Consider the following 14,399-nt stretch of genomic DNA (forward strand, 5'->3'; position numbering starts at 1 on the left):
TGTGTGTAAGGGGGCGCTACTGGAGGCATACTACTGGGAGCACTGCTAATTGGGGCACTGCTAATGGGGGCACTACTACTGGGGGCACTGCTAATGGGGGCACTACTACTGGGGACAATACTACTGGGGGCACTGCTAATGGCATACTAATGGGGGCACTGCTACTGGGGGGCATACTACTAATGGGGGCATACTACTGGGGGCACTGCTAATGGGGGCATACTACTGGTTACACTGCTAATGGGGGCATACTACTGGGGGCACTGTTAATGGGGGAATACTACTGGGAGGCATACTACTGGGGGGCATACTACTGGGGCACTACTACTGGGGGCATACTACGGGGGCACTGCATAGGGGGCCCTACTACTAAGGGGACTGCATAGGGGGCACCACTACTGGGGGCATTGTGTAAGGGACACCACTGCTGGGGGCATTGTGTAAGGGACACTACTGCTGGGGGCAGGGCCGCCATCAGGGGGGGACTGTCGGGACTGGAGTCCCTGGCCCAGCCACTGGTAGAACGGGGGAAAGGGGGCCCGCCGGGGCCCGTCCTCTGAGAGGACGAAACTAAGGACCACTCTTTAGTCAGCTGGGCAACAATTTATTGTAATTACTCTCTGGTCAGGTCCGCTAACGCGCCGCCTGCCTGGTAACAACCAGGGAGGAGTTACAAGAGGAGAGGAATCTCTAGAGGTCCATCTCCCCTGCCTCTAGTCACTGCCTTTCAGTGCACGCACGGCCTAATGACGTCATGCCGTGCATGCTCTTTTGTGTGCCAGCGGCTGCACGTGAAGGAGAGGAGATGAGGAGCTGAGGAGGAGAAAAAGCTCAGGAGAAGGTGGACGCTGCAGAGTGTCAGCTTGTGCTGGGAGAAAGACCCAATGTGACAGCTGACCCTGAACCCTGAAGCAGAGAAGAGTGGATGCTGCCTACAGTAACTAAGCTATCAGGTAAGAGTGCGTGTATTTCTATATGTGTGTGTATATATATATATATATATATATATGTATATATGCAAATCTCTTGAACCATGCTGAGTGCCCCATTTACTTTATTCCATCATTGGTGGTCTCTGTGGATGCCACTTTGGGTAGACCCCCCCAGTTGATCCCTTGGGCTTTGTTTGATGTGAGTGTGGCTCTTCTACATCCTCTGTGTAACTTCCCCTCACTCTCCCTGCCCCCACCCTCCCTGTAACCTCCCCTCATTGTCCCTCCCATCACTCCCTGTAACCTCCCCTCTGTCCCTACCCACACTCCCTGTAACCTCCCCTCTGTCCCTACCCACACTCCCTGTAACCTCCCCTCAGTGTCCCTACCCTCACTCCCTGTAACCTCCCCTCAGTGTCCCTACCCTCACTCCCTGTAACCTCCCCTCAGTGTCCCTACCCTCACTCCCTGTAACCTCCCCTCTGTCCCTACCCTCACTCCCTGTAACCTCCCCTCAGTGTCTCTACCCTCACTCCTTGTAACCTCCCCTCAGTGTCCCTACCCTCACTCCCTGTAACCTCCCCTCTGTCCCTACCCTCACTCCCTGTAACCTCCCCTCAGTGTCCCTACCCTCACTCCCCGTAACTTCCCCTCAGTGTCCCTACCCTCACTCCCCGTAACTTCCCCTCAGTGTCCCTACCCTCACTCCCCGTAACCTCCCCTCAGTGTCCCTACCCTCAGTCCCCGTAACCTCCCCTCAGTGTCCCTACCCTCACTCCCTGTAACCTCCCCTCAGTGTCCCTACCCTCACTCCCTGTAACCTCCCCACAGTGTCCCTACCCTCACTCCCTGTAACCTCCCCTCTGTTCCTACCCTCACTCCCTGTAACCTCCCCTCAGTGTCCCTACCCTCACTCCCTGTAACCTCCCCTCAGTGTCCCTACCCTCACTTCCTGTAACCTCCCCTCAGTGTCCCTACCCTCACTCCCTGTAGCCTCCCCTCTGTTCGTATCCTCACTCCCTGTAACCTCCCCACACTGTGTCCCTACCCTCACTCCCTGTAACCTCCCCTCTGTCCCTACCCTCACTCCCTGTAACCTCCCCTCAGTGTCCCTACCCTCACTCCCTGTAACCTCCCCTCAGTGTCCCTACCCTCACTCCCTGTAATCTCCCCTCAGTGTCCCTACCCTCACTCCCTGTAACCTCCCCTCAGTGTCCCTACCCTCACTCCCTGTAACCTCCCCTCAGTGTCCCTACCCTCACTCCTTGTAACCTCCCCTACCCTAACCCTCTCTGTAATTTCCCCTCAGTGTCTCTACCCTCACTCCCTGTAACCTCCCCTCATTGTCCCTACCCTCATTTCCTGTAACCTCCCCTCAGTGTCCCTACCCTCACTCCCTGTAATCTCCCCTCAGTGTCCCTACCCTCACTCCCTGTAACCTCCCCTCAGTGTCCCTACCCTCACTACCTGGAACCTCCCCTCAGTGTCCCTACCCTCACTCCTTGTAACCTCCCCTACCCTAACCCTCTCTGTAATTTCCCCTCAGTGTCCCTACCCTCACTCCCTGTAACCTCCCCTCATTGTCCCTACCCTCATTTCCTGTAACCTCCCCTCTGTTCCTACCCTCACTCCCTGCAGGGCCGAAACTAGGATATCTGTCACCCAATGCAAGGTAGCAATTTTACGCCCCCTCCCTTCCCGTACCTGGATTTTGTCCTTGCTCCTCCATAAGGCAGTGCACTAGTCAAACGTCCCTGGTATAGTGACTTACATTATTCCACACACAATAATGCCCATTACACATTGTGCCACACACTGTATGTCTATTTCCAAAGTGCCACTTACATATTTGCCCGACACCATTTTATGCCCCACAGTAAGGCTTCTAATTACTTAAAATTACCTGCTCATTGTCAGAGGTGTTTTATGCTCGTTGCTATGGGGTTTATGCTCATTGCCAGGGGTTACATGCTAATTGCCATGGGGTTTATGCTCATTGCCATGGGGTTTATGCTCGTTGCCAGGGGGTTTCAAGGGAGAAGATGCAGCTTTCAGTATCTTCTCCTGGCACTTGCGCTGGTCTAACAGACACTAGAGGTCCAGAAAGGACCTCTAGCATCTGTCTTCTCCTTGGCGGCGGCCATTTTTGGATAGCCGTTTTCTGACTCTCCAGTCCCCAAGCCACAGTGAGTCATCCCTTTTTCACCCCCTGCATTCCGGCACCCGGTGCACGTGCACCTCTAGCCCCCCCCTAGTTGCGGCCCTGCTCCCTGTAACCTCCCCTCAGTGTCCCTACCCTCACTCCTTGTAACCTCCCCTCAGTGTCCCTACCCTCACTCCCTGTAACCTCCCCTCAGTGTCCAAACCCTCACTCCCTGTAACCTCCCCTCAGTGTCCCTACCCTCACTCCTTGTAACCTCCCCTACCCTAACCCTCTCTGTAATTTCCCCTCAGTATACCAGCTCTCACCCTTCCTGTAATGTTCCCTCAGTGTCCCTACCCTCACCCTCCCTGTAGAATCAGGCCCAATTCTGAACATGTAACTTGAGTTCTATATTAAGGTACCAAGTAGAAACGTGCCATACAGTACTTCTTAAGCATTATGTGGATTGTTTCAGAAATATCATTACCTATTATGTCATAGGGGCCAATTCAATTCTGTGTGCTATTGATAGCGGCGGGAGGGAGCTCCCGGAGCTATTCAGTTCAGCATGCTGTTAGGTCGACTAATTGATTTGTCTCCACACCCTCCTGTGGGTGTGAGGAGAAATCCGACTAAAGTGCCCGCACGGCTGTTTTCCGGCTTAGCACAGATCTAACAGCCTCGCTGCCGGCACTTTGGTCTGGGTGAATGCAGGTTCTCACTACTATACACTGCTTAAGTCGTGAGAGCCGGCATTCTTAAACGCTTCAATTCGGACTTCACATTGCAGTCAATTGAATAGCTCCGGGACCAACATTCCGGCGCTATTCAATTTGAATCACCCCCATAGTGTAGAGATATCCAGGTATTGTTTGTAATAAGAATATCAGTCTGAGCCCCCTGTGTTTCCAAGTTCTGCTGTCATGACTGTATTGACTGCAGACTCCAAACTGGTGAATGGGCAGCTGTAGCAGCACAAATACAGGTGGAAGACCTTTTTCAGTGGCACTGACCACACTCCAAGGGGGCCAATCCACAAAGAAAAGCGATGGGGCTATAGCTACTAAAAAGTGTGCTTAAACGTAATTGTTTCTTATCACTGAACGCCATCCTTGTGTTAGGGAACAAGGGCTGAACGATATTTCTAAAGTAATATACACATTCAGAAGGTCGAAAGGGGGGCGGGGGGGGTCCTGCCTACTTTGTCAGTCCCGGGCCCCACAATTTCTGATGGCAGCCCTGGCTGTGGGCATTGTATAAGTGGCACTACTACTGTGGGCATTGTATAAGGGGCATTACTACTGTGGGCTTTGTGTATAAGGGTCACTACTATGTGTCGTAACATAAATAATAGATACTACTTTATGGTGTAATGTGAATCAGGGGCACTATGGCCCTGATTCAGACCCGCTCGCTGCCAGAGGCAGCTCCCAGGTCTGAAGGGCGTTTTTTTTTTATTTTGAGGCCGGCCTTCTGGCCGCTCGCTAAGCTGTGGGGCGTAGTAGGCTAACCCTAAGTCCCCCCCGGTAGCCCTAAACCTAACCCTTCCCCCCCGTGGCTGTCCGCACCCGGTATAACTTAGATCGGGATGCCGGTCGTCGGTCTTCCGCCGTCTGGTTAATGACAGGCGTCTAGATTTAGACGCCTGTCATTAGTACCACACCGGGATTAGAACGTCTGGAAGGCGGTGGTCGGGATTTAGACCGTCGGCTTCCAAACTAAATCCCCTTTGGTGAGCTGCCAGGTGATGGTCACGATGGTCGCGACCATTGGGGCTTGCGACGAGACCCTTGTGGTAGGGTCTCGTCTGCCGCAAGCCCCAGTGAGCTTCCGGTTCTAATAGAGCCGGAAGCTCACTACTGACATCACTCGTGATGTCAGTAGGGCTGCCCCCAAACGGCCAGCCACCACCTCTCCCCAACAAAATGGGGCGAGCTGTCGATCAACATCGACAGCCACCCCGTTTGTAGTGAGCCCCGGAGTGAGAATTTCTCGTGTGCGCACTGACCGGCCATCGACCCGCTTGCGAGCGGTTCTGAATCAGGCCCTATGTGCGGTGTAATGTGAATAAGATTGTGCACTGTGACTCCTAGGGCCGTAGCCCACTTTGTAAACAAGTACTGTGATTCTGCTGGCCGTATCCCACTGGGTGGGTACACTACTTTTCATTTCTGCCACTGCTGTGTGGCAATGTGTCATTGATGTGCTTTAAACTATGGTGTCTGTGTCGCTGCTCTGTCACTTGGGGCTCTATTTACTACAATCCGTATATTGAATGCGGATTGTAGTGTGATATTACCGAGTGAATTCGCATTGCGAATTCAGGCAATATCACAGGGATTTACTATAAATCCCTTGCAGGGACAGAGCTTGCGATAAAGCTCTGTCCCTGCGGTTCCCATCTGCACTCTAGTCGCGGTATTTTCGGAAAAAATACAGCGACCAAGAGCCCGCGCATGCGCCGACCGACTACCGCTACTACCCCCCTACCAATGCTAAGCCCCGCCCCCCGGTGCTAAGCCCCGCCCCCGCGGACCCCCGCGACCCCCCCTACCTTCATTACACTTACCTGCATTCTCCTGGCCTCCGGTGATCTTCTCCGGGCTTCCCGATCAGGTGATCTCCCATACTGCACTGGGGCCCGATCATCTGATGACCGGGCCCCAGTGTACTATGGGAGACCAGCTGACCGGAGAGGAGCCATCACCGGAGGCCCGATCACCGGTCCCTGGATTCAGGTAAGTAAAAAAAAATGTTTAATTTTTTTTTTCTTTTTTTACAGCAATCAGATTGCGGTCTGCTTAGACCACATAGCTGATTACTGGTACCGGCTCCCGGCTCTGCTCTCCCCGTTAGAGCAGAGTGGGAGCCCGGTAACCGGAGGAGACCCTGGATAACGCCACCTCCAGGTGGCGTTATTATCACAGGGCTTCCCCCGGTATTTTTTTACAATTTATTTTTAGTAACTGTGGTCGGATTACATTTCCCATTACAATTATGGGAAATGCGATCTGCTTTACTAAAAATAAGTGATACTGGGGGTTGGAGTAGAATTTTACTAATTCTACTCCAATTGCCCTGTAATAACTACAGGTGAAACTAAAATAATGTGAAAAGGGTGTGAAAACACCCTTTTTCACTTTATTTTAGTAAAAATAATGTTAATAAATAGAGCCCTTTTTGTAACCAGTCAGCTCACTGCAACCTTTGGCCAATAATGGTGAAAACAATACTATAAGCTGTGAGGTGTCTAAATTGACTGGAAATTAATGTTATCGAGGTTAATAATACTCTAGGAAGAAAAAAAACAAAACTATTTATGTGATTTTAGCTTTCTTGATCAATTTTTATAAAAAATCCAAATCCAAAGCCGGATGACGAATTAGAACCAAATCCAAATCCGGCAAAAATGGTCCAGTGCACATCCCTACTAGTTACGCCACTGTTAGGTAACAAATACGTGGCTCACATTGCTGGAGTGATCTGGCAGGGTGAGCCTAAAGATGTACAGAATGGGACATATCAAATGTACAGGTAAGAATAGAAGCTGAGGAAGGTGTGGAGCCTCAATCACAATGCGTACAGTATATACCTGAGGACTTAACTGTGTACTAATATTCAAGGTTTAACAACGAATCACCCTTATCTTTACATTGAGGGTTCAGTTTGTTTTTCCGACATTCATAATGTCATCATTCATTATCTAGACACCATAATGTCGACATCTCCAGAATGTTGACAACCACAATGCCGACATGAAAACTATTGACACTGAAAAATTTTGACTTTTTCATGTCAAAATTCAAAATGTGGAAAGGTACATAATGTTGACACACAATTTTCACCCTAACCCTGATCCCTAAAGCTAAACTTAACCCCTAACCCTAATATTTCTGATGTCAACATTTTGACTGTGTCGACATTTTGGGCATCTAAATTTTATCCATATCAACATTACGACAGTCAACATTATGGTGTCGACCTTTTGACTGTTGACAGTGTGATTGTCGACATAACACATACATACTTTAAATTTAGTTATCGAGCTCATGGACATTGAAAGAAAAGTTGAACACGTAGGACTAAGGGGTTAATTCTGAGTAGATTTCAGCTTTTGGCAGTCGCCCGCCTGCAACTTTATGCAAATGCCACTACAAAGCCCTTTCCATGATGGACATCCCTGCGTCTGAATGTGCAAGGTCAGACGCGTCTGTCAGCAGCGTATATGCTGAGATACCGGGGAGGGAATTGCCAAGCTGAGGCTTTACCCCGGGTGACAGAAAACCTACAGCAGCATAAACCCTGAAAATAATACACCTTACAAGAACAGAATTTGACAGTAGATTTTCTAAAGTTCTCTAGAAAATAGTTTTATTATACTGACATCTAATGGATATCTAACAACATGACCATTTCAAAACCTGAAATACAATTGTTTAACATACTAGTGGTTAAATTATTATATAGGCTAATGCAAACTGGGTACCATGGCACCTTAGGGTGCCGTGGGGCACTTGCAGGGGTGCAACGGGTTGGTGTTCCAGGACCAAGTCAAATTATTTGTGGTCAATGTGATTGGCAAAACCAGAACTTGTCGCTGTCAATTATATGATGTGTGAATAACCAGAATTGCAACCTTGTCCACCATCACATAACTGACCCTGGGGATGATATATACAGTAAGCACAATTTATTTAATAATATTGGCACAATTTCTCTATAAGAAACTTGGCTTAGGGATGCCGTGAAATAAATGCAGATACTCTAGAGCCCTGTGATATAAAAACCTTGGGAAACCACTGGGCCAATGTATAACGAGTGGAGAGAGAGTTGCCTTGAATTCCTTCTCTAGACTAAAACTACTGAATCAGATATGATGAGAACTATTGTGCTGCTATTTCTAGTATGGCACAAATAGGTACAATTATTGCAGGATCTATTATTTCCCCCCTTCTTGGCACCCCTGGGCCCCATAACCACATTTGTTATGGCCCCATGTTCGGCCAATGGCAAATAAAACCCTCACATAGGGGCAGATTCAATTAGCAGCGGGATTTACCCCGCGACTAATTACCGGCCTAAATTCCCACGGCGCGGGGAAAAGCTATTCAATTAAATAGCCTTTTTCCTGCGCCGTATAATCGGGACTCGCAAGGCCGATTTGGTCGTTTTGACACGGATTTTACCTCGCACCTACATGTTGGAACAGCCACATTGTATATTGGTAATGCTGGGCATACACTATACAATTATCGGGGCGATCCGCCCGATATTAGAGGATCGCCCCGATAATTGTACTGTGTGTACGGGCGACCGAGGGTAAAATATCGATCGGTGGGCATGCCGGATCATCCAGCATGCCCGTCCGATGTGATATTCAGTAAGTTAAATGTCAGCCGCATTGGGCAGTGTATGCCCAGCCATGGCCGACTGGCAGACATTTCCCCTGTTCCTTCACAGGGAAGGAACAGGGAAATGTCTTATCCCCAGGGGAGGAGCGCAGATATCGGGGCCAATAGACTGTCAGATATCTCACAGTGTATGCCCGCCATACCTGCTGGGTGTCAGGCTGCAAGATAAAATGTCTGGCGGTCTGATAGGCATTTTATCTGGCAGTGTATGCCCAGCATTAGTAATGAATTGTGTAGAGGGATGGTACTCCACATGCTTATATGACACGTTGTCAGGTCCTCTAAGTGCATAATGCCATAAGAGTAATTCTTTTTCTTATACCTATTTACTAGCAATGGCTAGTAAATGGGCATTGCTAGTAAATAGGCCTAAGAAATGGCTACAGACTGTCACTCACCTGACGTCTGGAGCCGCAGAGTGCAAAACGGGTCCTCCGCATGCACAGTCCTCCCGCCATCGGACTTGTACGCAAATCATCAGTTTGCGTACAAGTCTGGACGAGGTCCGTAGTTTGTTGAATGTACAAAAGGCTGCTTGATGGATAAAACTCTCCCCTATGACATCCTCAGGGATTATATTAATCTCTAAAGAGACACATTTATTTTTAGATTGCCAGCATGAAAATTATGTCTGCTTTATTATGTTGTTTTAGATTTTGTCCTTTTGCTTATGTTTGCTCATCTATATTGATAATATTATAAGATGTGTGTTTATATCATATTCACAGTGTATTTTAAGCTTATAACCAATTGACAGGATGTAGTTATGCGTCTCAATCCCGACAGCGGAATCCCAGCAAGGGATTTAACATAGGCGTCAAAATACCAATGCCTATGTTAATCCCAATGCTGGAACGCTGAGGACGCCAGCCCGAATGAAGGTAAGTACGGGGCGCCCTTAAGGTTAGCCAAGGGGGGGGGGAAGGTTAGAATTAGAGACTCCAGCTGGGTTAGGGTTAGGCACCCCTAGGGGGGAAGGTTAGGGCTAGGCACCAACTGGGGGAGGTTAGGTTTAGGCTCCCCATCGGGACAGTTAAGTTCAGGGTGCGGGGAGGGGGGGTTAGGTTTAGGCACCCATGGGGGGAGGTTAGGGTTAGGCACTAGCGGGGGAGGTAAGGGTTAGGCACCACTAAGGAAGGGTTATGGTTAGGGGGGGGACAAGGGAGGGTTAGGATACTTACCTGCCCCTGTCGGGATCTCCTCCTGTCGGACATCCGCTGTCGAGATTGGAACCAGCGGATAAACAGCCGCCGGCATTTCAATCGCATTCCCCAGTTGACTATTCCGGGCCCTTATAACTGAATTATTTTATGCTAATGACTTGGCTGGAATTATACCAAACTCTTTGGAATTATCACACCAAATCTTGTTCCAATGTATGAATTATGAATGTCTGTTTCAGTTTAATGTTTCTTTATATGGCTAACTTCAAACACAAATAGCAAGCGATACAACTGACTGTTGAGTAAATCGCAGCTCCATTATAATTAATGCAGCAAACAGCACATATCTGAATACCATTTCTTTGATGGCAGTAACCTATTTACCTTTTTAGGAGTGAGCAGATGAAGGGCTGACAGGTGATAATGATAGCACCACACGTCCCCTCGCAGCTGAGGCCTGAGCATTGGAGGTGAATTCAAGATAAACAAAACAAAAATGAAAGTGGCTTGGGAGGTTCCTGGGCTTTCTCCACAGCTCCATCTGCAAAAATACCATCATCATCATCTCTGCCAGCGGCTGTCCTAACACTAGTGGAGAATGAGTCCCACTGTGCAGGCCCATTAAACTTAACTACCTATAATTAAAACAGCTACGTCTGTCATATTGCTAATGAGACAATATCTGCTGAGTAAACCTTCAGTGGAGCAAATTATGGAAGGTGTCTGCTCTTCACAATATGTTTTTAAGAGGGAAAATATAATGTAATAATGTATGAATATTAAATGACGCATTTATTTATTTATTCAGTTTTATTTCTCTAAACATTTAAATGTATTTTGTTGGTAAAAGCTTCCATATTGATCATGTGAATGGATTACAAAGGAACAGGCCCCCAGTGGTGAAATCATGGAAAAAAGTTGGATAACTGAAGTAGATTCAACGACTTCATGATGAAACGAAGAATATTTCTATGATGTCAAAAAGTTGGAATAGCTGCAACAATCAAGAGCAGGCACGGGGGCTAATGCAGACCTGAACACAGCTCCATTTGTGGAGCGTATTTTGGGGCTGATTCTAGTACCCCTTTTCCACCTAAGTCCCGAGTCTGGCCTGAGATTTGGAACACAGTTCCAAACGGGATTGGTATGATTTACCGCCTGCCGCAAATCCCGACAGCGAAAGCCCTGCAGTGAAGATCACGACAGGTAAGTATATTTTCTATTTACTAACCTAACCTCCACCCCCTAACGCTAACCCTCCCTTAGGGGTGCCTAACCCTGACCTCCCCCCCAAGTGCCTAACCCTAAGTCTCCCAAGGGGGTGCCTAACCCTAAACTCCCCCCGGGGGTGCCTATCCCTAACCCCCCCTTCCTCTAGCCTAACTATAACCTCCTGGGGAGTGCCTAACCCTAAGTCCCCCCCGGGGAGCCTATAACCTAACCCCCCCCTTCCGGCTGTCCACGCCGGGCTTACATTCGATCGGTAAGCCAGGTGTCGGGCTCCCGGCGTAGGTCTAATGACAGGCCTTGGGATTTCGACGCCTGTCATTAGACATTTGTCGGGATTAGACAGTCGGGAATCCGGCGGACGGGATTTAGTCCGTTGGCTTCCCGACTGCTTCCCGTTCTAAACTGGGTCAGACCTGGGACAGACCCCTTTTCGATTGCGGTGCAGATCCGGGTTATTCCTGGATCAGCGCTGTTCACACTGCAAAAGGGTGCAGTGCCAGAGCTTGAAGATGACATCATCTCCTTGTGCCGGAATGCACCTCTCCCGATTCTGTAAATGTTACCCATTTCGACTGAGCCTTACCCTGGTCCTTCCCAGGAAAAAACATGCTCGATAGCAGGGTTGGTTTCCCTGGTGACTGGACCTGGGTGAAGCAGTTTCCATTTACCAAAATCCCGGGTTGATGTGCATTCATGTGCAAAAAGTCAGTGGAAAAGGGGTATAAGTTGCCTGCAATGTGGCTGTAGTTGCAAGTAGGAGCGGAAGCCTACTTTACTTATTTATGCTAATGTGAATATCCATTCAACTAATACGGGGTTTATGCTTGTGCAAGTTGTCGAAGCTGGATAATTGGCTGAGACAGAATCAATTTAAAATTAGATTGGAATGACGCCATCTTGCCAATGGCCACAAGACACCATCTTAAAAAAGAATGAGATCTGCACGACGCCATTTTGCGAATGGCCGCCCAGCGCCATTTTAGAGAAACTCACACTTAAGTACATATGGCGATGCTATTATTAGCATCATGCGATCGCATATTTCACCATACCCCATACACACATTAAAAATACGAACATTAGCGAATGCATAATACCCCGAGTACGGACGCTGTTTATTAGCTTCATGCGTACACATCTTCCCTAAGTTAAAAGTCCTCGCTACATAAATCTAACTAGCATCTTTTCCCAAACCCCTAATACTTACACACTGCACACTCACATAAAAGGTTCCATAGGTTCAAAGTGTAATATTCAAGGTTTGTTCATTTATTATTAATGTTGTGAAGTAAAGACTATTTGATATCTAAGGTTTAGTACATGATAAGCAAACCGTGTTTGGTGTTGTACTGATCTACTCTGTCTCAACAGCTTTCCGGTGTCATCGGTGAAAAGATCACAGCATGCATTCGCAACTTATGGACTGTTGAGAGTCAAAACACTAAAATGTACTATGTAATGTTAGCAGCTTAGATTTGCATGCGGCGGGAAAAAGGAGACACAAGGCTGTTGGAGGCTGACCTGTGTCCATTTGAATCGACCTGTTAAATGTCCTGTAACAGAAGCACCGTGACGGAGAACCAATGGAATCATGCCAAACTTGCCTATTGTATTGCTTATCCCTGTAAGAGTATAAGGACATTATTCAGCGGCGGCTGTACGGTCTACGACCGCACGGCCGCCTCGGTGTTTGGCGAGTGCGCATGCGCACGAGGGAGCCAGCTCCTTCGTGCGCATGCGTGAGACCCGCTACGACCGACAGCGCCGGTCGTAGCGGGTCTCTTTCCAAAGGGGGCGAGCTGTCGATGTTGATTGAGGCCCTATATGTGCGTGCAGACCCCAATCTGGAGTCTTCTTGCTGATGACGGAGGTTTCTTGTTGATGCCGGTAACTGGTCCCAGAGCACGTGCGTATGTAATAACTGTACCTTGGGTCTGTATGATTTCTTTGCGCTAAATTGTCTTTAGATCACAGCGTGTAACCTACTGTTTTTATGTTGAATAATAACCTTTGTGCGTTGGAAACACATTTCAAATTCTGAAGGCATTTATTTACTGTATGACTGCGTACGCAAATAGCGACAAATTTAGAAGGTATAGGCAGGATTTAGAAGGTATAGGCAGGATTTAGAAGGTGTAGGCAGGAGCGTATAGAGGTTTAAATCCAGTATAGTCAGTTGGGGGCTCGCAGTGTAATTACGCAACCGGTCGGTAATGCTCGGTATCGAACTCCCATCAAAAGGGTGGAGGCGCCTGACATTGTGCGTTCGGAATCTGTTACCACCGTTGTTGCTGGGAGTGCGCTACCGGTTAATGTGACTTTAGGAGCGCTGATTGAGAATCCAGGGACGGGGGAGGAAAAAGTTTGTTTTCCTTCGTGGATAGGTTTTTCCGGTTTTGTTTTGTGTGTTAAAAAAGAGGAAGTCGCATTTTTGCGTATGCAGCTGAGTTGTATTATTGCATATGCTGCGGAGTCGCATTTTTGCGTACGCAGCTAAGTTGTAATATAACTTAAGAGTCATAATACGGTTGTGTAGTAGTCGCATTATTGTGTATGCGACTAGTCGCACAATAGCGTATACGTATTTCCGGTCTTGCTGCCACATGTTTTAAACAAAGCCGTTGAGATTACATTATCAATTGTTGCCAATAACTGGGTTAACGTGTATTTTTCTGCGCAGGAAAAAAGTGTGTAACTGTGAGTATTTGTTTAGGGTGTAACACGGGACCTAAATTTTTAGGGTATCGTAGGACCCTTAAGTGCTAGGCGAACAGCATAGTGACTCGGTAGCAGCTTACTGTTTACTTTACGCAAGGCAGGTGTATGGGTTGTTATTTTTGTTAGGGTTCAGCTCCCAGTGTGATTATAGTATTTAGTAATCAGTTAGGCTTATTTGAGCACTATAATTGAACCGCATAGTTTTGGGATAAACTGTGATTGTGAACTGGTGAGAGGGTGGACGAAATCAACTGGAAAACAAAGGGTATATATTGCCCCCTAGCGGTTGAAACGTAGTCAAAAAGGGATTTCTGAGTGGAAGCTGCATTTCTTCCATAGGTGAGTGGAGGCGTCTAGATGTCCTCCATAGGGCTTGTGGATACACCCTTTTTCCAAGACGTCCACAGGTAAGTGAAAGTGTGTTGACTGTCTTTCACCGGTTTAAATCTTTATTGAAAAACGTAGGGTTCTTCCAGGGTGGGAGCCACGCAAACTGTAGAGATGTTAGACAATGATGTGCTGCAGTGTGAGGCGTCGCTTGGGTCGGCACGCCGGATTATGCATACTAAGTACAGTGTTTATGGTAGCAGGTACTGCAATGTATGGTGTAAAATGACAACGAAGAGTGTTAGACCGTTTCCCAGAATTGGTAGCTTTGATAAGGATGTATTGAACAATGTCCGAGATCACATCAGTCTGGTACGTTCTCGAGTGAAAAAGGTAAAATATAACTAATGTTTAAAATTATGGCAGTATGAAGGGGATGCGTGGCTTAAAGGTGTGCAAGCGACGCCAACTAGCG

Source organism: Taudactylus pleione, unplaced genomic scaffold, assembly GCF_031769625.1.
Source record: "Taudactylus pleione unplaced genomic scaffold, aTauple2 ptg000110l, whole genome shotgun sequence".
NCBI classification, from domain to species: domain Eukaryota; kingdom Metazoa; phylum Chordata; class Amphibia; order Anura; family Myobatrachidae; genus Taudactylus; species Taudactylus pleione.